The sequence below is a fragment of the Pleurodeles waltl genome, chromosome 2_2, assembly GCF_031143425.1.
Source record: "Pleurodeles waltl isolate 20211129_DDA chromosome 2_2, aPleWal1.hap1.20221129, whole genome shotgun sequence".
NCBI lineage: Eukaryota > Metazoa > Chordata > Amphibia > Caudata > Salamandridae > Pleurodeles > Pleurodeles waltl.
Window position 1 is genome coordinate 696949731 of NC_090439.1, and position 25678 is coordinate 696975408.

Sequence of the window (25678 nt, forward strand, 5' to 3'; positions counted from 1 at the left end):
TCCAATTTAGTTCTTGATGCTGTTTCGCCCAAGCCAGATTGTAGCACCACACCAGGGAAATTATTGTCTTGGAACGTGGCTGGCATTAATAACAAATTATCTGATCCAGGTGGGGGTCTTATGTTGATTCTTTTTCCATATGCATGTTCCAGGAAACCTGGTCTAAGGATTGTGTGTATAGGCAAGGTTATTGCTGTTTTACTAAAAAGGCAATTCAGTCCACTAGGGGAAGGGCGATTGGGGGTTTATGCACTTGGGTCAAGTTGATTGAGGTGGGCAGGGTAAAGGAAATTGCTGTTGATTCTTGTGATATTCTAGCAATAGCAATTTGGCCAAGTTCAGGTGTTCCTGTGTTATGCATTAACATCTACAACAGACCAGGTCCCTCTAATCTCCAGTCTGACACTATCCATCTGCTGCACAACCTCCTATCTGAACTCCATTTTAAATATCATGTTATTATCACAGGCGATCTTAATGCCCAAATTGAATTTGACTCAGCTTTTGCTGAATCTATCTAGGCCGAAGATGAAGTGTGGAATATTCCCACGCTTTTAATTCAACCAGCATCATGTATTTCTCCCCCCAGGGTACTGCAGATAATAGATCTTTCAGTAACATACGGCTTCCGTTTTGGAAATGGTCGATTTCCAAATGACAATCCTGCCAAACCTACCTTTTTTAGAGGTTCTTATAGTAGTATCCTGGATTGCGCCATCTTTGATCTGCAAGTCTGGCATTCTATAATCAATGTAGAGGTGGGATCCCGGTGTACTAGTGACCATGCCCCTCTCCAAATTGTATATAATGCAACTCTTTTTAAAGGGCACGCTTTACCTTATGCCTTGGATGCTTCCAAAGATCTGTTGGAACTATCCAGCAATAGGCGTGTGGTGAGATGGTCTTCGTTTCTGAAATCGAACTTGCTTAAAGACAATTTTCACCCCTTAGTTTCCTGCCACCAGCTCTTTGATGAATCTACTGTAGATTCTCCCTTAGAAGTCATGTCTTCACATGTGGCTCTTTTTGCGGATCTTAAGGAGCTTTTTTCTAAATCTCCTATAATTCACAAGAAATCTCCTGAATTTAATTGCAAATGGTTTGACAAGGAGTGTCGGGAGGCTAAGAGCCTTTTGTCCAAAGCTCTAAAGCTAAAGTTCTGGGATGCCATTGTACAGACGAGACGAAACTACATTTCTACGTGCAAGTTATCTAAACTTAAATATGAGGAAAATTTATGGAAGTGTTTGGCGGAAGCGGCCAGTGCTTACCCGGACTCGTGGAAGGTGGCAATTATTGTCCCCATCCACAAAAAAGGAGATAAGAGCTCCCCAGGGAACTATAGACCTATTAGTCTATTAGACAACTTGCAAAAAATATTTTCTTTCCAGCTCCTATCCAGATTAAAAAACTGGATAACGAAAAATCGGGTTTTAAGTCATCTCCAGGCTGGATTTAGGGACAAGGTCAGTACCATCGATCAGGTCTTCCGATTTACTACCATCAAGTGGAAGATCGTAGACGCAGATCGAGGCCACTTATTTGTGGCTTTTGTTGATTTGAAATCTGCGTTCGACCTTGTCCCGCGTGGCAAGCTCTGGGAGGTGCTGAGCATCACTGTAGTTCCGGGTTCTATGATCAACATTATTAAAGATCTTTATTCCGATAATTATGCTAGAGTTCATTGGGGTTCGGCTGGTAGTTTGTCTTCAGCTTTTCCTACAGTCCGTGGCGTGAGGCAGGGGTGTGTTCTTGCGCCTACCTTATTTCTGTTGTTTATTAATGCATGTATTCCATACCTTTTAGATTCCCACGGCGATGCCCCAAGTTTGGGTGGGCAAAAGTTCCCTTGCCTTTTGTTTGCGGATGACACCCTGTTACTCTCACAAACTGCTATGGGCCTTTCAAGATTGCTCTCTCGATTTACGGAGTTCTGCAAGGACCATGGGTTGGAAATCAACTCAGCAAAAACAAAATATATGGTCTTTGGGGACAATAGGTGTAAAATGAAGAGGCCAGTTTACCTAGAAGGTGTTCCCCTGGAAAGAGTGGGCACCTTCGATTACTTGGGTATCAAATTGGAAGACTTGCATCTTTGGCATGCCCACCGCCAGAAATCTTTACTGTGCTTGAAGCAAAGGGCGGGTGGCATTGTAAGATTTGCCTCTAGATCTCCCAAATTTGCAATGTCTCCCGCCCTCGAAATAAACAAATCTCAAGCCGGGGGGGGGCCTATATGGTGCTGAACTCTGGGGCCATTGTAATTTGGTGAACTTGGCTAGGGCAGAAAACCAATTCTTGAAAATGTTGCTAAAAGTCCCCTCCAGTACTCCATCTCTGCCCATCCGAATGGATCTAAACCTTTTTTCTATTTCACAGATTGCTGCATTAATGCCCTTGTTATTCTGGATCCGGCTTTGGTTAACAGACGCCCTTTCTCCATTTCGTTGTGGGCTTCTTAATTCGGTGGGCCGTAACATTATCACTAAAACCAAATGGTGTGTTTATGTCAAACAGTCTTTAACTCACCTCGGTCTAGGGTCCTATTGGCTGGACCCATCTTCTATTCCTAAAAATGCTGTACAGGTACTGAAGGATGCTTTTTGGCTCAACGTCCAGACTATGCAATTTGCTAAGATTGTCCCACTGTCTATGTCTGACAGTTATTTATCAGCTAAATGTCATTATGAATTTGAGCCCTTCATGGACATTGCATTATCCCCATTTGCACAAGCTCTTTTTGTCAGACTTATATTAGGGTCTCTCCCTTTATGCACTTTAACGCACAAATGGCCTAGTTCTACCAATAGATCCAAGTTTTGCCCGTTTGGTTGTAAAAGTGAAGAGTCTGTTTCACATGTTTTTTTCAATTGCCATGCATATCACAAACAAAGAGTCCTTTGGATCACTCCGCTTTGCAAATCTATAGGTGTTAGGTCTTATCTTCATGCTGAGAGAATTTTAACATCTGATTCAGCTGTCCAGGTAGTTTTACCAGTGGCAAAATTTCTCGAAGCAATATGGCGTTTTAGACTAGCTATTTTAAAGAATAAGATTGGGTGGTTAACTTTTAGATTTATTCATGTATATTTATTGATTCCTGACGATTGATTCCAACATTTTTGCTTTTAGCATAAAGATATTGTCTCACCATACTATTGAGTATTCATGGACCCTGGGAATTGGTCCCTTGTTTAGGGGCCCCCTTTATTGTCAAGAGACTTGCCCTTTGATATTCTGTTTGGATTTTAATGTTTTTTTACTTTTTAATTTTTTATCGTGTAGGTATTTTTAGTGTTCCTTAATTTTAAATGTTACTGTCTGTACTGTACTTTTGTGGTATGTTTCTACTTACCGAAATAAAGTCGAATGATGATGTATGATATTTGTATTTATATTGCATAAGATGCAGAAACACTTTCTCCGTAGTCAACCTTCCATTGGGTGTGTGAATGCAGCTTCACTCCTGTTGGTTTCCTTAAAGGGAGAGGAAAGGAACCACCCTCCTGGGGCCGAGTATTGTGTGTGGTCATGGGAGCTGTACAGAGGTATCCCTTCTCTAAACCACAAAATTCTGCCTCCTTGATACCTCTGTCCTACATGACATAGTAATCATCCTATTCAATAGAGTATTAGCAGCGTATGAATGTGCTGTTGTCAGTTTGGGTCTTTTCTTTTTTCCCACTTCCACATATGATGAGAAACTCTCATTGACCTTTTTAAGTTTACTAGGAGGTTACTATTGAAAAAAATGACACTATTGAAACATGAAAAATAGAGTGGTCAGCAAGAAAGGCTGCAGTATGAGAATGTCAATTATTTGACTATTGGGGATGTGGACGTGCTCATGGCTCTACATGAGCTGTTTAAGGAGATGCCTCTTTTGCATGTACACCCCACATATTTTTGGACTGATACTGCTGGATTTTCGATTCTGAGAGTGCAGGGGCTTGCTAACCATAACTCAGTGCCAGTGTTTCAACCCCATACAAACGGCACATTAAATTGGATACACTCATTTGGCAAGGCGTGACTGACTTGTACGTCGCTATTATATGGTCAGACAGAGGGCCCACTCACAGCTGCAGCACTGTTTGAGCCACCCTTTGTGTGACAAGGTACAAAATGGCTCCCAGCATGCTACTGCAGACTGGAAGGACAGTGTTTTCTCTGCCAGTTCGACTTTGCCATTTAAACCAATGCCAATGCCACTCTTATCTCTTAACAGTATGTGGAAGTATCCCCTAAGGAAGGCCTACATAGACCTATGGCATGTAGCTTTATTTTGTTAAGAAAGACATATGTTTTATGATATGTCTTAGCAGCAACACTTCTAAATTCTCGTTTTGCTGTCAGTAACATTGGTAGCCCCATTGGCTAATACAGAATTACCAGGTGGCATCCCAACCTGGCTAAATTTTGTCTGGGACTAACAAACTGTGTCATTTAAGGTGTAAAATTAACTGTGGCATTAAGTATGACCGGATACCCAGGTCAAAATTAATGTCATTATTAAAGGTAGGCAACCTTTAGAAAGTTAACACTCTGTGCTTTGCTCATCCAGCAGCCTTACAAACACACCCACACCTTTCTGACCACCCAGGGAGACATGTGAACAACTCCCAGGCTCAGGACCAAAGGCAGTGTTACAGCCAAGAGGTTTTGCCTCCTCTGCCAGGATGGCCAAAAGAGGGCTTAGCCAGAGGTGTGCTTCAAAGGGAAAGCCACATTTGATGCCCCCCCCCAGCCCAATTCCTTTACAACCTTTAGCCAGCATGGAGAAAGGGCCAGACAGGGGAAGCTTACCACAAACTGATTTTACCATGGGCATGTTGCCCTTAGGCAGCCATACCTTTGGGTGGGCTACCTTGTTCCTGGTGACCGAGGAAGAGTCATGCCATCTTCAAAGAGGCAAGAATGGGGCATTCTGGGATAGCCAGATACCACACATCACAGGAACTTTATCGCTAGCCAGGAGGGGACATAGCCCATTGGCTAATGACCGTGTGGTCCCCTAAGGGCACCTTCCTGGAATAAATATGGCAGTCCAGGCATGATGACCCTCAGTACTTGCTGGACTTGGAAGGAGGATAAGAAGGAGACCACTTTGCACCCATTGAAAGTGCACAAAGAGAGACTGTGACGATCAAGCGACTGCACCTGCTGCTCTCTGGGCTAGCAGGGAATGGACCCTGTTCTGTATGCCTGCTTTGGGGAATAGCTGATTTCTGGCCCCAGTACAAAGCAGAGTCTCCACGAATCAGTTGTCTGACCTCCCAGAATGGCACTGGGGACATTAAAGCTGAAAGAACCTAAATCGCATCTCTAGTACCCACTGCAGATGTTTTGCCGCTAGCAGGGCTGGGCACCAAAGGACAATTCGGTGATAGCCAAAAGGTGCACCCTTGTCTGCTGAACCCATGGATGTTGGTTGTGAACAAATTTGTCAACCAAGAGGGACACTAGCCACCATCAAAGATTTACACTGTGTCTGCTGCACTGCAAAAGCCCAAGGTCTACATTCACAGTCCCTGAAACCCTGCAAACAGGACTTTGTGCAACCCCAATATCCATGAACAGAGTCACCCCCACTCACTTGTGGACCGAAGACTGGACCAGACTTCACCCCTGTTGATCGCACAGCATCAGCGGCGTCCTTGAGCATCTTTAAACCTGCATCTCTTTGCATCAAGACCACTCTATTGTTGCCTATGGCGGTCATCCTGTAAAGTTTTGATCTTGCTCTAAAAATGCTCTGGTGACCAGATACCTGCCCAAAGTATCCTTTGTGGACCTCTAGACTTCTGTCCTGCCAGACTTATGATCTAATTGCGAGTTTGGTGGTCCCAGTGCGGGACCGCCAAACTTGAGGGGAGAACACGACCGCCATGGCGGTGGCATCACCACCAACCCTATTACAAGTTTTCCACTGGTCTGACCTGGCTGACCGATGAAAACCTTAAAATAGAGTGTTTCCGCTGCTCGGACTGCCTTGAACAGTGCTAGAAAATAGCACTCTGCTCCCTTAAAGGAGCAGAGAGCTATCTTGTAGCACAGAGGGGGCAAACCAGCACCCTCGGAATGCGCACTCTCTGCAAAGCAAACAGTGCGCATTCTGATGGTGCTGGGCAGCGGCCCCCTGTGGCTCCCTGCACTTGTTCTATGCCAGCCTTTTCAGGGATAGTAAACCACCATGAAAAGTCTGGTGGAGAACAAGGTTGTAATTAGCACGGTCGCACAGAGTTCAGCATCGTCCTGGCTGATTACAACCAAGACCGCCATCACCTCTTTGGGATCTTGGACCCTGAACGAGACGGCTGTCAGTTGGCAGACCACCAGCCAAACCTTTAATGGAGAAGTTGGACCGCCACAACCATGGTGGTCTGACCACCAGACTCGTAATCAGGCCCTGAGTCACTCAAATTGGGCCGTAAGAGTCAAACTAACTTTTACTAACTTTTCAAAAGTCTTTGTTGGTCAATGCTTGTTTGTGATTGATATAAAGGGTAGTTATTATTTCTAAAATATGTATCTCCAAAACTCTCCAGTAGGTTTTGATGATTAAGGTCTCTAAAAATGTATTAAAATCTACTCTCTTTTTATAAATCGGTGTCTTGTTTCTTTTATGCCATGTGACTTTCTTATTCTGTAGTTTGGTGCTGTTAAACTCTTTACGCTTTACATTTGGTGCTGTTAAACATCTGCTCCTTTTCTAAGCTTTACTGCTAATAGCCACAGTCACCAAGGGTTGAGCTTAAGGTTAGGTAAGTGCACCTCACTGGACCCAAAGCTGAATTTGTGAGTGTACTGCATGATAGGGCTTCCCAGCCATACCTTATAATACACTTAAGTCTTCACAAGCTGACACTGGAGGACTCCCAAGGGAAGGTGATCCATGAGATTAAAAATCCCCTTGATACTTTAGGTATTGTTTAAGATTGTGCCACTTGTAGCAAATTGGAATCTAAATCCAAGTTTCTGCCACAGATGTATTCTGGTAAAACACTGGCCAATACCCACACGAAATGGGTTAAACAGGGTTTGCTACATGTATGATTTTAGACTTAATAATTCATTTTTTACTTCAAGTCTATATAAAGCTGTTAATTTTGGTCCTTTTTCACATTACTGTAGTTGCATTTCACCAACTAGGCATTTCATAAACCATTTTCTATTCCCAACCTTAATTTGTATTAACATTACTAGTTTCTGTTCAATGTATATGAGCAAATTTGATTCATTGTAACATATTTTTTTAATTTTTCCCATGTTAAATATTTAGACAATGTCGCAGTTTTGTTGATGCTGATGCTGAAAGAAATGAAGAATTTCTTACACATTTACAACTTTTAGTCTGTTTGTATGCCAATAAACAACCTTTTTTCCTTTCTTTAGATCATTATTGTACATCTTGTAAACTGTACTTTTTTACAAGGGATTTAATTTATGTGCTTTTGTGCATGTTTTTTTCATCTTATTTCATTATCCAAATTGCACAGCTACATTTTCATCAATGTTAAGATTCTATCGCCCCTAAGTTGTTAACTTTAAAGTATAGAATGATTTCAACTTACTGATTTCAGTTGCCCTGTCTCCTCTTTTTATCCTTGAATGAACTTTATCTATTCCATAAAATCTCAGAAGATATAAATTGCTGTTATGTTCCTTTGCAAAATGCCTTGCCACGAAATATGTTAAATCTATCATTCTTATGGCATGTTTTGGTACCAACATTCTCTTCTTTATCTCAAATGTTGTAGTGCCCACTTACCACTTTCAGCTTGGACATTCCAGGATGTACACACAAAATCTGTTTTAACTGTGATAATTATAATTAAATGTATGTGTGCTGTCTGATGAGGAACATCATACTGTTTGACAGTACTGGTGTATTTGCAAGTTTTACAATAGGTGATTTACAAATAGTGCATGGATAAAACTTCAATTTTGTTATCAGTGGTGATAAATATATGATTGTATATTTATTAGTACAATGGCTCCAACTACCATATTTTATTGCCCATATTTGTTTTCACATGTATGGTATTGTGTGTATGTATATATCAGCTGCTGCTGAAAAGGAAATTTAGAAAACACAAAGAACTATTCAGGGATTATGAACATTAGCTCAAAGGAAGATGGAAGGACATAATAAGTACTAGGTGGGAATAGTAACGTAGGAAATAACTAACCACACATGATGATTTACCAGCACCAGCAGGACTTGCTTCAGAGGCCAGTGTGTCACAAGCAACCCCATTACCTTTAACCCCAATGATTCTGCTACTACTTGTGGTTATTGCACTCTTCCCCCTCTTGGTCTGGCTTGTGTGCAGTGTGCCAGGGGTGGGGTACCAGAGTGAGTTGAGTGCAGGACGCTGTCCGTGGTCAACTGCATGACACACAATGATGAAAGCTGTGCACAGCTTGGGTTGGCTGCCAATGAAGGTGTTTGATGTAGGCCACCCAGATGCCGTGCACAGCAAACACTGTACACACCATGGGATTGGTAACAAAATATTACTTTACATTTAAAAAAACTAGAAATTCACTAGAAAAAAAAACAAATATTAATGGGATGTAATGGTTAGATAAGAAATTAGATAACTCGTACTGTTTTAAACTAAAAAACACTGAAATTCACTAGTTATAGTTATCTCAAGTAACTATAATTTGTTCCCCAAAGTAACAATAACTCACACCTTTGCCATGCTCTACTAATTACCTAGCATATATTATCACTTAATACATAATCTATGACATCCTTACATCATTAATAACATAACTGCAACGTTTGAAATGACATAATTGCAACAGTGCAGCTCAGGGCACGAATTATAGTTATTTTAGGGCATGATTTAAAGTTAATTGAGAAAACCTTGACTGACAATTTGTTATTTTAAAACAGAATGTTATAAATGTCACACATATATAACGTCCATTTGATCATTTGATCTTGGCCATTTTTCAGTGCATTTCTAAGGTTTTTTTTAAATGAAAAGTAAGATATTTTAACATACCTAACTATAATTTCACTTTTTTATTTATATATATATATATATATATATATATATATATATATATATATATTTATTTAAATTAATTTCTCCAACAGCAATATTGCGCACTCCGGAGAATTTTTGAAGAAGTTGTACTCAGGCACCCTAAAATAAATAGGGCTTTGACAGGCGCGTTTCGGTGTAAAGCCTTCTTCAATGTCAACAGGGGACCACATACCAGTCATTTACATACAAGAGAAAGAGTCGTCGCTTACAACTATATGATGGAAACTAAAAAGGGACTTACATAAATAATTTATGATGCAATGTGTGCACAATCTCATTCCAATTCATCCCAAATCAACTCAACAAATCAATTAATTGTATATTGTGAGCCTATTAATAAATAAAGGGTTTATCTTATTCATAGTATATATAAAAACGAATCTAAAAATATACCTAACCACCACTCATTCTGTGTTGATAAATCAAATGTTTGATACCTGTCATTGATTTATGAAGAATCCACAATTCCCTTTGCATAACATGAAATTCATACTTTTCAAATCATAATCAAGCCCTGAGTGGGTACTTAATATATAAGGAAACACAAAGTGAGTATCAGAAGATGCATTTGCTGTAAAGATTAACACACATGGGTCCACATCTCTTGGTCCATATTCAGTCCCTTCGGGGTCTTCGTTTGCATCTCAATTATATAACTTGATTCCAACTGTCTTAATTGACATATCCTATCCACATCGTGCTCATCCTTGGGGACCTGGTCCACACAAAAAATTGTAAACGATTTCTGTTCCCTTCATGCACTGTTCGGAAATGTCGCGCCACTGGATACGTGGGATCACCCTTGGCTATCGCCCTCATCTGTTCTACCACACTGATCTTAACTGCCTTCACCATACTATGGACATATTTCATATTCCAGGGACAAATCAGGCAGTATACAGTATGGTCTGAGTTACAATTCAGCAATTTAGCAATAGGTTTCTGCCCATTAGTCCCTGGGACCTCATATTCTATCACCTTGCCACTATTTCTGCATGCCTTACAGCTCATGCAAGGAAAACAAACAGTTATTTTCAGTTTATCTGTATTTTTGTATTTATTTATGTATTGTTTATTTATGCATAGAAAGGAACACATATAACTATTCACTACATTATAGCAGATTACATTTAGGGGGAAGTTACAGTCATCCGACCGGCCGAAGGCAATACCAGTTTGAGCCCCCAAGAGTCTACACTTTGTGCTCTGACCTCGTAAGCATAGAGAAATAAAACATTTATGGTACTAGACCAGGTAGACCCACCCAATGCAGACTCATTAGCCACATTGATTAGTAGTGCCAACCCCTACAAATTCAGTGCAGTACATTTCAATAAATTAACTATCAAACAAACAGAACACTGTGATTATAGTGAGCACCGACAGATCAGTAGATAGTGCAACTAATGCCCATCCGACATCGAAAGCGTCACACACATGTAGCCAAGGGGGACGCCGGGGGAGCAACTGGATAACAGGCATATACAAGTCAGGGAGTATGATGAGGAGGTGGCCCACTCATGACGATCCCCACACCAAAAGCCAACCCTGGAAACACACCCACCATAAAACTCCAAAACTCACAAGCTGGTTTATCTGTCTTTATATCACTGTAGTGGCTGTGTACCAGCATATCTCTTTCAGATGTGCCCCACCCATAGGTCATTTGAATGATTGTATATGTTTGTATAAATATATATATATAGAGAGAGAGATAATTTGGATAGATATAGATATACAAAGACAAAGGTACAGCCACACTGATTAGATCTGCATCCATTAGAAAAAAATTATTGTCTGCACAGTACTAAAGAAAATCTGCTGTTATATAACATATTACACAGTCAGAATGTCAAAATGTCAGAATGTCAGCATATTAATTTGGATGAGGAGACGTGTAAAGTTATATTAGAATTAAATTAGTAAAAAACAGGAGAAATGATCAGTAGTCTTGTGATCTCTCAATTTGAGGAACTGCTCATTTTATTAAACGTGTGCAATCGCAACGAAATGTCCTAGTGGCATGGGAATTATGTGACCACATGGCTGAAGTCATATGTTGATCAAACGAACGGCCCTTGCATAAGTAAGCAAATTATAGGCCTACTCTTCTTGGTGAGTCGACGTCTCAACTAATGGTCACCTACAGTACTCCTTCATTATACAAGAAGGGTGAGAGCAACCAGCGTAAATTCTCTGAAAAGCCTAAGTCATCAAGAAGGAAACTTAGTTATGAATGAGTTGCCAAATAGTGAATAGAAGAAAAAAAAACAATGGAAATACACAGCGCATACTAATTAGAGAAAGATCATAAGGGTTTACGTATGTGCAAATAGACTAATGTTTAATAAAAGGCCATGAGAGTGTCCATTTACATTTTCCTCTATGAATTCAATTTTGATGGCCTGAATGAAGTGTACCCTCAAAACGGCACCCAAGGTGAACCTTCACCTGTGGCAGTAAATAAACGAATGTTCCAAATATATTTGCATTGTCTCACATTTATTTTCTTTACCATTGCAGATTTTATGTGTGCGTGAGCTCACACAAAAACTCTGTAGCTGAACTGGGCAATGTTGACAGCGATTTAATAAAATGTATAGTTGAGGAGGGCAATTAACATCTGATAATCTGCTCCATCCCTGGCCCCCACCCTCATTCACTCATTCGCTTATGGACGGGCGAAGAACATAAGCACATTCAAGCACTTTAGGGAAATGATTTGTGTGTGTGTGTCTTTCAGAGCACATATTAAACTGTCCCCTTTTTATAAAATGAAGCGCATAATATAGAGGGCCTAATATGTTACACTATGGTTATTGTTGCATATATGTGGTGCAATTTTAAAAGCAAACGGTATTCCATGGTCCACTTATTCCCAGAAGACTGACTAAGAGCGACCAATCTGGTCTTCTTCAGAGAGAGATTGCGGGAATCCCCGGGACCCGAGAGTATTGATTTGTTAATAAGGCGCCTTTGTCCCTGGGCGCATTGACATGCGAGGCCCTCCAGAGGGGCCTTAACAAAGAGCACCTCGCGCTCCGAGAGGACCTCTGGGCCCTCGGCCGAGGAGTTTATTATTAACTAATTAGCAACAACTCCTTGCAGCGAGCCGCGATACATTGCATAAGCTTTGAGCAAACATTCCGAGCGGATTCGTTTCAAGAGGCCACGCCTTGCCAAGAAACCAGGAGCCGGGCGAGCTGGGGATAGGGTGATCCCGGCGCCTTATGCACCGGGGCCTGCAACAGCGGTACAGGAATAGCGAGGGTGTGGGCCTGGCTGGGTTTCGAATTACTGCAAGAGCTGAAGGGTGCATTAGTAATTGAGACTGGAGAAGGGGCTGGTGTGGCATCAGTGCAATTACAGCTCTGGGGCACAGGGCACGAACAGCCAATGCAAGCGTCAAAACACGCAGGAAACCACGCGATTGTTGAGGCGTGCAGCAGCTACGCACTTTAGCAGGTTTGGGTGGAACAGAAGTGCCGGAGGGATATTTAGGCAAGACAACATGGGTATGGGGACGGGGCATTGTGGCACTAGGAACAGTGTGTCATTAGTATCTGCCCACATCACAGATCTGCAGAAGTGGGGCCTGGTATCAAGGATGAACAGGTGTGGCCTATAGGCATCAAAACTAGGGAACCAAGTTCGAGCCCCGGCGTGGGCTCAACGTCCTGTCATTCTGGGCAAATCACCTGAACTCCCAGTGTCTAAAAAACAAATGAAATTTGGTGCTCATGTAAAGAGCTCCAGCGTCGCACGGACGAGTTCGTGCTATGTTAAACTGCAAAAAATTAAATAAGTGGAGAGTTGCATTTCGAAGCCGTGGGGAGGGGTAGCCGATGAAAAAATTATGGATACAGCCGAAACTGAGCCTAGATGCAGGGGGCCGTAGCCTGGTGCCCGGCCGCACCAGAGGCTTGCAACAGGGGTTCACTGGTTGTAAGGGTTTTGACTGCAGTGGTTGGAGAAGACATCCACTGCATGAACTGAAGCATGCTCGAGATACTGAGTGTGGAAACGGGGGGCTGGAGTCTGGTGCAGCAGCGAGGCACTGGCAGCACAATGGTGCAGTAAGAGAATATTTACTGCAGGAGAACGGAGGGGAACTCTAGTCTGGAGAGGCCTGCACAGGGAGCCAGTGAAGAGGCCAGCAGACGCTGGTCCACTGGCCTTCTGGCCCGGAAGCAGTCAGTACACCTGCAGTAAGGATATGGAGGGGAACGGCTCCGCAGCATACCCCAGTAAACGCCTAAGGTCTGTGGTGTGCGGCTGCATAAGGAACAACTGTAAAGTACCTGCAGCAATGCAGGGGAGTGGGTATGCGGGTATCGGTTACTGCATGAGCTGCAGAATGCAGAGTAATCGGAGGCGGGAGACAGTGTGCTGTGACTGGTAGGGCGAGAGGTGTCGGGGTGAATGTTTTAAATGTTTACTGATCGGCCAAGCAGGGAACGATGGATTCCATGCGAGTTGCAGGGAACGGTGGATGAGTGTGAGCTGCAGGGAGAGGAAGACATGTATAGCGTAAAGTAAAGAAAAAAACAGACTGAGGACGCCGGGGTTCAAAGCCTATATTTCTGAGCAAAGGACTCTACGACCCCCACCACCACCACCCCGACCACTGCCCTTTGTCTCTTTCCCGTTGTCTTAAACGGTTTAGAATTATGCAAACTGGGCATGGAGCGCCATATATAAACATATGACTCCAATTTTAAGTCTCGAAAATCCGTTTGGGTATAATACTATTTTTCATGGACCGAGGTTTCATACGACATTCGTAACATAAACTATCTTGGCTACTAAACGTACTGCCCAATATTACACTGCGAAAAACACACAGGTAGAAACTAGTAAGGTAGGACTGCCACTTGAGAACCAAACTGTTTTATTTATTTGCACTTTCAAGCAAGAAACGTGTCAAATATATAAATAGCTTTCCTATCTGGAAGATATGGCTAAAGAGCGACGCTTGCGTGTTTATTGAGTCAACGAGGCACACTACTACGTAGGCATACATAGGTGTCTTCATGTATTTGCATTTAAGAGAGAGCTTCGTATACAACTCACTCCTACTCGCTGCATCCCGAGGATGCAGACATGACAGAGACCGGACACAGACACAGCGAGTGCCTCTTTTGTAATGAAAAGTTGGGGAGGACTCACTGGATGTGAAGCAATCCATCCCACGCGCACATGCACATCCCCTAGGTGTACCCCAGCGTTCTTCCTTGGTGTGCTCTAGCCGTGCCCACTCAGAAAGATTTAAAAAAGCGTTCCTGCACTTTACTGAGCGTTCATCAAGATAGCGCTCTAAAGACGTTATGTAGCTTCAACACCCCTGACCCTCTTCGTTCTTGGTCTACATGGCGCCGGCTATGACCTACTTGAAATATAGAGTGCACGGGCAGTAGCACCGTCTGTGCCCCGCAGCATGCCCCCACACTGTGCTCACCCGGCGCCATCTTTAATGGCCGCAGTTCATGCGACGCACTCACCAACTGGCAGAGATGGCCCGGGATTCGGGCCTATTCCTACTGCTAATCCTAAATGTGCGCAGCTGTCTCTGGCTCCCTAATCCACCTGCATTGGATAAGAGCTCTCGTGGGCGGCGATGGCTAGGTGAGGGAAGGAGGGGTGGTGTTATAGGGTGGGTATAATGGGGCTGAAGGGGGATTGAAGGTCTACACAGGAGGGGCCACCCAGGATAGCTGTAGGCAAGCTCCTTGCACTCAGTGTGTGTGCCCCACCTAATCGCTATTGTGGTAAACTGTGGAGCGCGTCGTTTTAAACTCTATGGGTAATGTCAATTCTCCTAGCATACTGCAGCTACAATCTGCACATTGTGTTATATGTGCGGCTTGATGTATTATACAATGTTTAGCTTGCATTAGTAGCATTTTGACCCGTTTTTAAGCCCTTGCAATTGGGCAGATCGGAATGAAGGTTCGGTGAATTCTAGTGTTTTTTGCAATATCTCAAAATGGGGGAATGGGACAGTGGGGGTTGCAGCATTTTCTTATTTACCTGATGCGTGCCTTTCAAACCCGAAAAATTAAGGGGCATATTTATACTCCGTTTGCGCCGAATTTGCATCTTTTTTTCGACGCAAATTCGGCGCAAAACTAACGCCATATTTATACTTTGGCGTTAGACGCGTCTAGCGCCAAAGTATGAGGAAAGAGCGTCATTTTTTTGCGTGAACGCCTTCCTTGCGTTAATGAGATGCAAGGTAGGCTTTCCCGTCTAAAAAAATGACTGCGACGCAAATGCGTCGTATTTATACTCCCGGGCAAAAATGACGCCCGGGAGTGGGCGGGGCAAAAAATCCAGCATTTGCGCCGGATTTTAGCGCCTGGGTCAGGGCAGGCGTTAAGGGACCTGTGGGCTCAAAATGAGCCCACAGCTGCCCTCCCATGCCCCCAGGGACCCCCCCTGCCACCCTTGCCCACCCCAGGAGGACACCCAAGGATGGAGGGACCCACCCCAGGGACATTCAGGTAAGTTCAGGTAAGTATAATTTTTTTTTTTATATATTTATTTTTGGCATAGGGGGGCCTGATTTGTGCCCCCCTACATGCCTCAATGCCCAATGACCATGCCCAGGGGACATAAGTCCCCTGGGCATGGCCATTGGGCAAGGGGGCATGACTCCTGTCTTTACTAAGACAGGAGTCATGTAAATGGCGTCTGGGCGTTGTTAAAAATGGCGCAAATCGGGTGGAGGCGTTTTTTTGCGTCAACCTGACTTGCACCATTTTTAAGACGCCCTAGCGCCATTTTTCCCAACGCCGGCACTGCCTGGTGTACGTGTTTTTTTTCCACGCACACCAGGCAGCGCCGGTCTGCTTGCGCCGGCTAACGCCATTCAATAAATACGGCGCCCGCATGGCGCTTCAGAATGGCGTTAGCCGGCGCGAAATCTTTTGACGCTAAACTGCGTTAGCGCAGTTTAGCGTCAAAAAGTATAAATACGGGCCCAAGTCTCCTGAGTACGTTGAATCACTGTGTTGCAAATCAATGGATCAGTCAACCCCAGAATCTGCGCCTCTGGTGCTCTACTCATTCGCAGTGCGCTTTATGTGCTGCCGTCACACTGCCAGCAGCCCAGACACCGCTGAAGTACCCGAAGTTCACTGCGGGGGAGATCTAGGGACTGACCTTGTGCTGCAAGGAAGGCCGGAGGGCTCGGTGCTGGCCTCTACTACAGGCTCCATCCAACAACAACACGAGCATTAGAAAGGTTATGTAACTTAGCCTTAGGCCCTTTGGCCTGATTATCCTCTCTCCCGTGCGGTGCTGGACGTCAGTGCTGGAGGCCCCTAGAACCTTCGGTTCCCTGGCAGCACTGCAGGTGCAGATTAGATAAAAGCTGGCTTCTCCCCTATGCAGTGCACAAAGAGCATGGAAGAAGGTCCGTGGCCTTCCAATTTAGTTTTTACCAGCAGCACAAGGCAGGGGTTGAACCCCTCCAGGTGTTTGCCAGACGTCGGTCAGATAACCACTACATACTTCCATCCTTGCAAAGCGTGGCCCTTTTTACTGCTATATGTCCCACAGAGGTCGCTGCAGGAGAAAGCCCGAGACCTGACACAAACAGCCAGCGCCATTAGGCCCAGGCATGACTTTTACACACGGGCGCACAAGGGTTGTTGTTGAAGATGGTTGGAATCAAGGCCAGCGGTTGTTACGAGCGAGCTGGCTAGGGCCAACCTTCAGAGGAGTGCATGACACTTCTGCCTTGGGATCGTGCCTGCAACGCTCTCCTTCTGATTTGGTCACAGTGATTCAGCTTAAACTGCCTTTAATCAGATTTTTTTAATGTATTCTGCAGTTCTCTAAACCCCCATCGCCGTCCTTACCCCTCCTCCCATCTCACCCTCTGTCACTCACACCGCAACACAAACCAACACATCCCTTCACACTACCACTACAGAACTTGGCACCGTGACGGAGCTGATTTGGGGTGATTCTAGTAGGGAAAGAGCGATTCTCGGGTTCAGAAGTCAGTCAATAGTCTTACATAATCAGTCTGAGCCTGACTGATAAAAGGGCCACTGAGAAAATGGCCTCCTCCTGGCCTCATTTTATTTATATGCAGCTGCGATAGCGCCAAGTTTGATTCTATCTAGTGGTGTCTTGAGCAAAGAACTACCACTTAAATGCTAGCCATGAAAACGGCCAACTCGCTGTTTGCTCTTTAGAGGTCATTGTTGTAGGGCACATGGGCTGTCCACTTACTGTCAGCCCTACAGAGAAGGTTGTTGGCCCTTTCGTCCTCGGTCAGATTAAACTAGTCGCACCACAAAGGAACGACCGAGAGCCGCAAAGATGGCCGCCATTAAATCTCCTGTTTGCATCAAAATGTTTTAGCGTTGTTTTGAGGCCATGTGCAATTTTGCCTGCACCTCCAATTTAGTGTTTTCTGTAGCCAGGGTGGGAATTACGTCGAACATACGCCCCTGCCCTTTGTTAACAAAGAAGGCCCCTTGCAGATGACACCGCTGCGTATTTCTGAAAGCATCTCCTCAAAACCCATACAGTAGCTGCTGAACAGGCCCCGGGACAGGCGGTGCGAGGAAACCTCTGCCCCTGGCCAGGTCAGGGGTTATTTCGGAGAAACACTGGGGTCACACTGACTGCTCAAGCCTTGGAGCAGGTGAAAAGGTGGAGAAAGAAATGTTACAGTTACTTGCTTCAGTCGGCGGGGAAGAGCGAGTGCTCTTTAAAAAAAAAAAAAAAAAAATTGTAACGCACTGGGCGAGATGCATGATTTAATTATAATCCAAAAAAGCAAATTACGGCCAGGCCCGCTGAACAAATTGGAGGCGGCTAAATGCCCTTTTGTGCCCGCAGCTCTGGTGGTGTTTGGGAGGCCGCTGATGCATGAGAAGGAAAGTGGCTGATTTAACTCATTGAGATGCAGGAAGAGGCCTGCCTTCTTTGAAAAAAAAGTAAAATAAAGGGGGGAGGGGCGAAGAGGAGCGAAGGGGGTCGGGGAGCGAAAGGGAGGGAGAGAAGGAGGGGAATCTCGCTTTATTGAGCTAAGATTGTCTGAATCCAATGCAGAAAGCATGATGCTCCCGCCACAAGGACCCTCCTCCACCCGCTTCAATCTCCCGCTCCGAACAAGCGCAGTGTCTTTTTTTGGTTTCTGATCTGGTGCAGCGGGCCTCTCCCTGAGGGTCGAGGATGTGGAAAATACCGCTAAACATGCAGGACAAGGATTAGCCTTCGCAGCAAGCCGGTGAGTATGCGGAGACCTTGTCTGGGCTTTTATTTTGCCATAATTTCTGAATGTCACAATTATTTGCTTCTGTTCGCAGTTTTGCTCTCCGCTGAGGGTTGGCGTCGATGTTTGGCATGAAATAAGATGCTATTTTGATTTTCACAATTTTTTTACTGCGATCTCCGGGCACATATCCCTCTATCCCAATGAGGTGCAGTGTGCGCCGGGGATGGTAATGATATGCAGGCTGTAATGGCGTCTGTCGATTCATGACACCGCTTTCCCTCTCCTCACAGCCGGCGCATTCACCGCCAGCTCCCGGTTATCCCAACTTTCACGCCACCCAGCTATTCCGCCTCTCTCTGGCCCTTGCCCCATTTCCCCCACCTTGTTCAGCACCCAGCAGTTTGAGCTCACGCGCATTCCAATCCCCTCCTCTGTCAGAGGTTTCCGCATCCATCCCTTCCAGCACCAGCTTCCCCACACTGAGCGCTTGCTGCGCTTAGCTCTTTTGGTAACCACCTCTTCCGAACACCAGCGCGCACATCTTTTCTGTCAATTTGGCACCCCTTTCCGCACCCAGTCATTCCAGCCACAGGCTCTCGAATCTTTTCAAACGCCCAGCTTTTCCCGCGCCGATCTCTCCCCAAACCCGGATCTCCCTGCGCTTAGTTCTTCCAGCACCAAGTTCACCCAGCGCCGCGCTCTTCCGGTAACCGTGGGTTAATAACGGTATTTAGTTATTTTACCGAACGTGGCTGAACGTCAGGAAGTGGGTGGTGTGCTCTAGTCACGACAGGTCCAGATTACGATGGCCCAGACCCTTTGTACAGGGCCCGGTGCCTGGGTCTGGCGTTAGGAACGAAGCATGGCAACCCGGGAGAGTGGCTGGAGCGTCTTTGTCCCGAACCGGTCTCATTGACTCGCCGTCCTTCACACTGACACCAGAAGAGGCGCCTAGCCGCTGCATGGTCTGCACAACAGTGTAACGCGAGCCTCTGCCCGTGGAGCGAGCGAGGTATCACTCCACCGAGGCACTGAAAGACCCAGGGTCAACTCACGGCTTTCACATAGAAGAACGCACCGAGTCAGCGCGTTGAAGCGTGGAGCGGACGGGGTATCCCTCCACCGTCCCCAGCGAGCCTGGCCAAGTCACTACTTTCACAAAGGAGTGAGCACCGAGTGATAGCACCAGCCACTGATGTAGGCCGACCCTGTCCACAGGCGCTCAATGTCCCACTTTCACAGCACGAACTCAAAAATTGGTATAGAAAGCCCACGGCGACCCGCTAAGAAAAGAGGGATATGGGATTTCACAAGCTGTAAAGTATCTTGTGCCGACTTATTATTGCGCGGATCTGTTTACAGTCTCTTCTCATAAAAGTAAATGAACATACAGACGTATCGGCTTTAGGCCGTCGTGCCCCGTGTGCATGTGTTAAGGCGACCCTTTCCACCTTACAAACAGGAGCCAAGAGCACAGTGTCTGCTACCGGATAGTTCTCAGCACGAGAAGGCCCCTCTGTGTGTAATTACATCAAATAACACCCAACATACACGCGCAGTCCTCTGCTGTCACATGTGACATGCACATTAAGCGTCCTGGATCGGTGCGAGGGCGCAGGTGATACATATCTGGGCCCCCAGAGCTCGGCCTGTCCCCTGCAGAGGGTGAACTTTGCTCTGCAGCCCACTCACTCAACACCATGGACAGCGAAACCAGGGCGCCTTCTTTACAATACGACAAAATCCCTGGCTTTTCATAGTAACACATGAGCACACTTTGGGGGCAGATCATATCTTAACCTACATGGTTTTGACCTTAATGTTATAGGTATCGAGATGGATATCTGCGGTGATATATGGCTTGTCTGCTGTCGGAACACGTCGCTCTCACAATAAAAAAACAAACACAGCTCCATAAGTGTAAAACAGACTCATTGTCTCCAGCCACACGCACCACACAAACACGCCACATAAGCAGGTAGTGCGACCTTACTTGCCCACCTCGCCCTCTAGACCATCTCTCTTACAGCCCACAGACGGATAAGCACACAGTCGGACTGCTGCTGAAAACCGCCACCAAGACCTTTCAGACAACAGGCATGGCGGTCCCATATTGACGCCTTGACCAGTGTGGTAGGGTGCCGGCATCCCACAGGCTCTCCTCTACCACGGCGGCCCGGCTTCAGCATCCCGCACGCACTCTTGTATTTGTGCCATCCTGAGTCAGCATCCAACACTCACTCCTGTATCAGTGCGCCCCAGACTAGCACCCTAAGCGCACGACCGTATCAAGCGCCGGCCCCCCTGTAACAGTGTGGCAAGGTCCCCAGCATCCCACACACAGTCCTGTACATTCCTGTTCAGCAGTACTGTCGCGTTTCAGCATATCACACGCCCTCTTTGTGGTGTCCTTATTCGATGCTCCAACCCTACTGTATCAGTCAGCCCAGTTTTAGCATCCACACATACCCTTTTGTCAGGACCACATACATTTCAAAAGTCTGGATTTTTTCGACCAGTTCAATTAAACATCGTTTATTATCCTGTAAGGTTTTGTCATATTTGGATGTGATCTTTTCAAATGTACCAGTATCATGTACATCTGAAGTTACAGGGTTCTTATTTGTTTATTCCACTGTGCAACATTGGATATTATATTTTACACTGTGCCGATGCTTAAGGAAGCACACGGCTGGTGATAAATAGAGTGCTGTGTGCATATGTTTTGTATTCGTGTTAGGCCTCTGTTCGTGATTTCAGGGCTCGGTGGTGTGAAGTAAAGTGACATAAAGTGTGTCAAAAAGGTGCTGTATTTATGCACCGATCGGCCACATGGTAGAAACCGTGCAGCCCGGGTGAATTCCAGCCGCGATATCCGGCACTAACTTAGATGAGACGCGACCCCAGCTTTTCCTTCTTTCCGTCCACTCTGCGTGGTGGCCTGTACCTCAGGCCGCAGGAGTCTCCTCTGGTGCCTAATTCTGATTTCAGAAGCGTGAAGATGACCAAATTCTGCCGTAGGGTTTTTGGATTTGGAGAAGGCTTTCATATCTTTCAGAGGACTGCCTTTTGTATGTGCGCTTGTTGTGTGTGCTCACTGTACAGCGGCTTACAAAAGACGATGCTCACGCAGACTGTGGCAAATAGATTGTTGAGACAGTGATAGATTTTTGTCCACTCTTTGTCACAATTGAGTCTTAGAAGTTTTTTTTTTTTTTAAATAAAAGCACCATTGCATACGCTTTATAGATACATATGCAAACACACAAAGCGCTCTTACACTTCATTTGTGTCTTAAGCGACTACTTAAACAATTAAACAAGATATGTATTTATTAATAGTTTTATATTAAAAGAGTGATACGTGACATATTTAGAGTAACATAGATATAGAAATATATGTGCATGTTTATATTGAATTATTGATCTACTTGCACGTATTTTTAATTTGTTTTATTCGTCCCACGCTAATATGTAAAGCGAGTTGCTGCTTGATATAGTGTGCAGTTTGTGTATGGTGTGTAGCGACGCAATGACATCCCCTAAATTATATCACTGCATGCGTGCACCCGTCCATGCACCCATAGGACAAGAGAGGCGCTATGTCTGAGACAGAGTCCATTTTGGGAGCGGGCTTATTTTTTTCATAAGGCAGTGAGTGTTCTGTCGGGGTTACATCTTGGGTTCCAGAATATTCGCTTAGGGCTCTGTGGATTGGTATAGGCGAACAGGATACCTTTGTAGTACATTTGCATGCACTAGTTTGGGGTTAAGATGTTTTCTTTTTTTTCTCCAAAAAATATACTGGATTAAATATGAGATCAGATAAGGGACAGTTCGTATTCGGATGCATGTGACACTTATAACCTGTGTGTATAAATGTGTGTGTGCGTTTGTGTCTGTGTGTATGCGTGCCTATAAGATGGTGACTGTTTCATTTCCGTCTACTTCATATGTGTATTGTGAGTGTGGTTGTGTGTTTGCGCATGGGTGTGTGCATACGTGTGTGTGCGCGTGTGGCTTGTATGGCTGTGTCTGTTTTCCAGGTGCACGCGTGTGTCTCTATGAGCCTCTCTGTGTGTGTTTTGCTTGTGTGTTTCCGTTTGTGTCTGCGGATGCGGAGCAGGCCCTCCTAGCTCGGATCATATGTGTTTGTGGTCCATGTATGTTTCTCTGTGAGTTTGCGTGACTGGGTCTGTGCATCTGGTATACACAAGCACACATACACTTCCGGCTCCTTTGGGCCGGTTCAGGGGCTGCGCCTGTGCTCGTGGCTAATATCTGGGCCCTCTTTAGTTTCAAGGACACTGGGAGATGATCAGGACTTTGGGAGCCAACATCTGCCTGGCTGGTGACGTCAGCAGTTCGGTGTAATCCTCTTGTGCTGGCGGCAGATGCCTTATTTGTTTGGTTGGAGAGCCATTAGCCCTGATTCTGTAGCAGCCAGCGAGGGGGACAGACCAGGCTGCACCCCTCTCAGCACTCAGGACACAGGGCTCGGGCACGACGAACATGGTAACATACACGGTTTCTTTTCACTAGGAAAATCATACCTTTGTTCACCCATTGCCTATATATTTAAACTGGGTTGGGACAATTTTCTTATCCTTGTGCATTTTTGCGGCACTCTGGTACCCTGGTTTGGGAAACAGTCTATGTTGTGCATCCAAGGGCCCGAGTTCTTCCCGCATTTTGTCACATCCTCTGTTTCTCCGAGTGGAATGATTTTCTGTGTGTTCAACAACTATATATGTCGTCTTTTGCAGGGATCCTTCTCTATGCAGCATTAAGGTATACACTATTTCACCGACTATCGGTTTTGATGATCAGTTGTAATGCAATGGTTTCATATGCTTTTCATTGCCATGCTGATAAATGCTGATGATATACTTATCGTGGTGCTGTGCTGTTGGCGATTTGCTCTCACTTTGGGCTGCTTAAGTGGTTTGACTGTGTTTCTATGTCCGTTTCTAGGCTCTCGCTTGGAGACGTCGAGCTCTGAAGGGAAGGAGATCGGCTGCCCCTCGCACTGCGGCAGAGTCTCAGGCAGTCACGCGGCACAGCATGTCCACGAGCCTGGAGGATCCAGAGAGAGACTCTCGTAACGATCGGTTCCATTAACAGAGTCGGGTATCCCTGGGACAGGCGATCACTCAGGATCTGCACCAAAACCTGCTGGATAGAAGGGGCCCCGGCGCACCCAGGGCTTCCAGACTGCCCGGGCTCTGAAAATACTACCGTCGAGGGCTGTCTACACTCTCCCGGGAACAGGCGCGTGCCTCTCGGATCATTTTATACATTACAAAGACAGAAGGCACGGATTGTGAGCGTTCCAGAAGTATGCGCCGGAGAAAGGCCCAGCAAAACGTCCCTGGTCACCGAGTCTGACATGGAGCTGCAGGGTTGTGCACTGAGAAGCCCTCCTCGCGACTAGGAAATGCAATGACCTTTGCCTTTTCACAGAGGAAGGACTCTTGTTCCACCGTACCAGGCATCGCTCTGAAAGGCCATGTAAAGAGTGTACGTTAGCTGCGTCAGATGTCACTTCGGGAGGTGTCTATTGTATGAGCTTGTGCACAGATCAAACCAAGGTGTGTTGGACAATTTAGAGGGTTTGTGGGTGTACAGCTCCACATAACGGCAAGGAGTGACCCCTCGGCCTTCCCTGCACGGCGTCGGCCTTCCCTGCACGGTGGCGGAGATGGCTCCAGTATGCTGCAGTGTTGTCTTGGCGCCCCCTCGCGGATACTCTAGACTTGGACTCTGCGTGTTCACAGCGGACCTTGATTTAATGTCATACAATTAAGGCACGCGGTGAATGCCAAGAGCTGAGCCTTCAGACCTCGACAGCTATAAGAAGACACTTGATCCTGCACCCAAAGACTTTTAGGGCGCAGAGCTCACATGGTGCGCGCCTCTGAGTGCACCCTAATTCTAAAGGGGTGGGGAACTGACTTTGTGCAAAGTTGTTGTTTATGGAAAGAAGCCCCTTGCTGGGCTCCGTTTTCCCTTAACTCGGCATGAACATGAAGCCTGCCCATCCATTGTAGATGGCAAGCAGAATGGTTACTAGGCATGGGTGCCCGGAAGGTTCATTTTGTCGCCGAATCTCAGAATTTGGCTTTTTTAAACAATTGAATAGTTCATGTTATAAGGTTTATGACGTTCTGTGGGTTATGAGGTCTGGGTTAACTGCCCACCGTGTTTATGGTGATTGGCTAAAAATTCATGTCATTTCGGAACAGGGATCGAGGCTTCACACTGAGGGAACTTGGACCTGGGAGAACGTGGAAACAGGTAGAGGTGCGTGGAATATTATATTCAAGAAAATAAAAACGATGTAGGTATTATTTTCGCATATTTTTCAAGCACATTTTGATATGTACTGCTGTTTTATAATGCCTCTGTGTTGTTAGTAATTAAATATCATGATAAGGTGGTGGTCGGCAGATGTGGGGCTAAGAGGAACAGAAAGTAACGCTGCTGAGAAGCCCCCCTTAGGTTTGCTATGGGAACAAAACATACCCAGAGCCTGTCTTTGTGTGCGGCGGCAGCATGGGAGCTGTCCGGGGTACTGAAACAGCCGCTCCCTCTGTGCACAGCATCCCCTGGCAAATGGCCGCTGGACAGGCGGCACAAACACCCCCTACTGGCCAAGCGGAGGTATGCCCTGAGGAGTACATCTGGTGTGCACCCTTTCTGCAAATTCCACGTTGCACTGTTGTAATAGATAACAACTGCACATCAACCTTTCTCTTTACATTTTATCCACGGAGAACAAATCATGCAAACCAGTCTGCGACTGAAATGAAAATGTACAAGACGCTGCAGGTAGTGAGACTAAAACTAAATCCATTACTACTGCGATTGCTATGTCTGCCAAACCGCTATCTTTCTTGCTAGATTTCTATTTGTATGAAATAATACGTATCTCTTCTTTTATCATTTCTTACCGCCAACCAGACGATCCTGTATTACTAATGTGTTAAAAAATATTTCTTCAAAATATGTTGCAAGGAAATTCTATCAGTGTGAAATATGACATTTATTTAAATATTACTTTGAAGATACAACAGATATATATATACATCAAACACAAAGTGTAATGTGTACTAATTATTCTGTATTACTATTGATCAATTCTAGAGAAATCAACACCAAAGGCCCGGAGGTTTCTAAAAGTCAGCAAAAGCCTGATATGCCATGTCATGCCAATATAGCGTCATAGTATAAGGGTTAACTGTTATGTATTTCTTTATATTTTATATTTATTTTGGAATAGATTTAAATATGTCTTTGTTCAAACAAGAAAATGTTTATTGGAAGCTGTAAGTTAAATACTGTGCTTTGCTGTTTGGGTGTCTGCTATAAAAAAA

General features: G+C 45.2%; 1 long non-coding RNA gene across 2 annotated transcripts; it reads left to right on the forward strand.

Annotated features, from left to right (window-relative positions):
- The first annotated feature begins 18133 nt into the window (after nucleotides 1–18133).
- LOC138282549 (uncharacterized) lies at nucleotides 18134–24652 on the forward strand. Of its 2 annotated transcripts, none has more exons than XR_011200967.1 (2): nucleotides 18134–18315; nucleotides 23277–24652. It is a non-coding gene; the product is annotated as an uncharacterized lncRNA (long non-coding RNA). The 2 variants fall into 2 exon arrangements; XR_011200968.1 differs by lacking the exon at nucleotides 18134–18315 and adding an exon at nucleotides 22745–22817.
- Nucleotides 24653–25678: the final 1026 nt, after the last annotated feature.